Source organism: Cynoglossus semilaevis, unplaced genomic scaffold, assembly GCF_000523025.1.
Source record: "Cynoglossus semilaevis isolate Cse_v1.0 unplaced genomic scaffold, Cse_v1.0 scaffold1615, whole genome shotgun sequence".
In the NCBI taxonomy this organism is placed as follows: Eukaryota; Metazoa; Chordata; class Actinopteri; order Pleuronectiformes; family Cynoglossidae; genus Cynoglossus; species Cynoglossus semilaevis.
Window position 1 is genome coordinate 86,573 of NW_007585135.1, and position 2,523 is coordinate 89,095.

The 2,523-nt window shown below is 39.5% G+C and overlaps 1 long non-coding RNA gene across 4 annotated transcripts; it reads left to right on the forward strand.

The window, feature by feature from the left end:
• The first annotated feature begins 301 nt into the window (after nt 1-301).
• Nucleotides 302-2,471, forward strand: LOC103398868 (uncharacterized). Of its 4 annotated transcripts, none has more exons than XR_003049082.1 (4): nt 302-441; nt 710-962; nt 1,224-1,284; nt 1,658-1,868. It is a non-coding gene; the product is annotated as an uncharacterized LOC103398868 (long non-coding RNA). The 4 variants fall into 4 exon arrangements; XR_003049084.1 differs by having other exon boundaries at nt 710-850; XR_001759803.2 differs by lacking the exon at nt 710-962 and having other exon boundaries at nt 304-441.
• The last annotated feature ends 52 nt before the right edge of the window (nt 2,472-2,523 follow it).

Below are 2,523 nucleotides of genomic sequence, written 5' to 3' on the forward strand. Positions count from 1 at the left end.
CGAACAACAGTGAGTGTCACGAGGAAACTGCTTTAAAATTTTCAATAAATCATTTTTGCTGACAGGTGTTAAAGGCAGTCATATATATATATATATATATATGAAATTATTTTGTATTTAAATTATTTATTTTTGTAGATTTTCACCAATGAGCAATTTTTTTGTTACAGTCGTCAAAGCATGCTCTTTCTATCAAAAAAAAAGGTTCAAAGAGATTAAGCCAACTCAAAAAGAAGGAATGTGAATGTCAGCGGTCAACTGTAGGGGGCGCGCTAATATTTAAACGTTTGTATAACGGAAATAAGAATACGTTGTACGGTCCTTATTTCCGGTTGCGGATCCGGAGGAGGTGTGTGCTAACGAGTGTTAGCCGTTTGTGCTTCCAGCGGGCGTTCAAGTCAAAAAGCCAGGCACGGTGGCTTCATGTGATTGTTTTAAATGGTGGGTTTTTGAAAACAATTGTCAGTTGTATTTTGTTTAAAATGGTAGTCGTTCGGTCGAGACCGTTAGTGCAATTCACGCTATCATATGTGTCTCGGCAGCTAACGTTAGATTTTGTCAGAAGTTACAATGATTCGTAGTTAGTTTTTCGTCCTAAATAATGAACATAGAGTTGTCGTGGTAAATAAGAAATTGGCCTTTGACGGGAGTTTGAGCTGGGCTGATGCACCTTTTTGAAAATATGAAATGATACTGCTTTTCTGTACAGATGCCCATCCTACTGCAGGACCACGGACGGTCCATCACTCAGATTAAATACAACGGAGGAGACCTTCCAATCAAGCAGTAGCACACCTGAGTTGAGAGGTTTAATCAACTGGTCTCAGTCTTCAGAAACTATGTGCTCTTGGTTGGTTGGAACAAAAACCTGCAGCCACATGGCCCTTTGAGGAATAGTTTGGGCATGCCTGGTCTAAGTGGAGCTACAAATGGCAGCACGACTCGCAGAGTCGAGTAGCAGAGTAATTCTCTGCCAGATTTGACTTGCAATTGTGTTACAAGCATAAGGCTATATGCTCTATAGTGTATGATATGAAAATCATATTTGTAATCATGCAAAGGGAACAGAGGCCAGTAGAATTGATTTATTTTCATTAACATGGATTTCTTCCTGAGGTTATTGGTGACACAGTAATGTAGAGCAAACCAATAATTTGTGAAGTGAAGCCATGGTTGCATTGAAGCCTTTTAATGTTTACCTTCAACAATGTCTCCCCACACAGGTGGAACGACTCGTTACCTAAAACGGACACATGGGAGCTGTGTGGTTCTTCGACTGTGACTGTATCCTTTGATGTTATTTAGCTCGGTCTGCTGCTGTGTCTTCACCAGGGATATCACTCATAATTAGCGATATGAAGGCCCTAACATTTCCTGAGTAGCATCAGAAAAGAAAACCAACGTGAAGGTGAACTCAAACAACAAACGCAATAAACAAGAGAAGACTGGCATACTGCAACAATGTTATGACATTAAAGGTTATGTTATCATGGAACATCACTGTGTTGTGAAACCAATAAAAGCATAATAATTGTAATATTGTGATTAATTGTCTGACAGTTATTGGACCAAGTAACTGTGTAATCATGACACAGTTGACCCTAGCCTACGCTCATGAATTGCTGCCATGCTACCTTCCCTAACAGGCTTTTCTCAGGGGACACCAAAAATATTTTGACAGGATCAGCTGTCGACTGTGGGACTGCGAGACCGGAGGGTGAAAAGAAAATGCATGCGTTCAGATAGATGGAACCTTCTGTGAATCCCTTGGGAGTTCAGCAGCAAAACAACAATAAAAATGCAGGAGTAGCAGCACACTGTCTTATGAATATGGGAAATCTGAACAGTGGATGTTGGTAGATTAGTAGGTAATTATATTTGTTATACTCTTGTTATTCTAAATTAAATTGGTATGATGTGAAGTATACCACATTATAACTATGATATGTATATATATATAAGCAGAACTAGTATAATTATAAGGATGTTATGTGAACAAGTATGTAAAATAAATACATATGAATATATACACAGTGTAAATAGTTGAATTGTGAAATCCATCCATCCATCCATTTTCATCCGCTTATCCGTTAACGGGTCATGGGGGCAGCAGTCGCCACCCAAATCACATTGCACCGTACCAACCCCCCCAAACGTTCCTGCGGGTGGTGAGTCCACTGGAAGGTTGAATTGTGAAATAATTAAATTAAATAAACAGCTAGATAGGCGGTTCCAGGAGACCTATTATTGTATGAGTGTTTAAATGTAGTTTGGACAGTTTCCTGTCAAGGGTTTTATGTTTTGGTGTTTAATTTTTGCTCTGTGTCACTTCTTTAATATCTGCCATTAGAACAAGAGGGTTCGATTTCAGCAGCATCGTCATGTTTTCCACAGACGAGCAGATGGGCTGTCAGTGTTTCATGAACTTCGACCTGAGGGATCCACAGATCGGTAGGTAATCGTTACACCGAATGTGAACAAATTAATACCGTAAATGAAACGAGACTGCAGATAGTACACAGC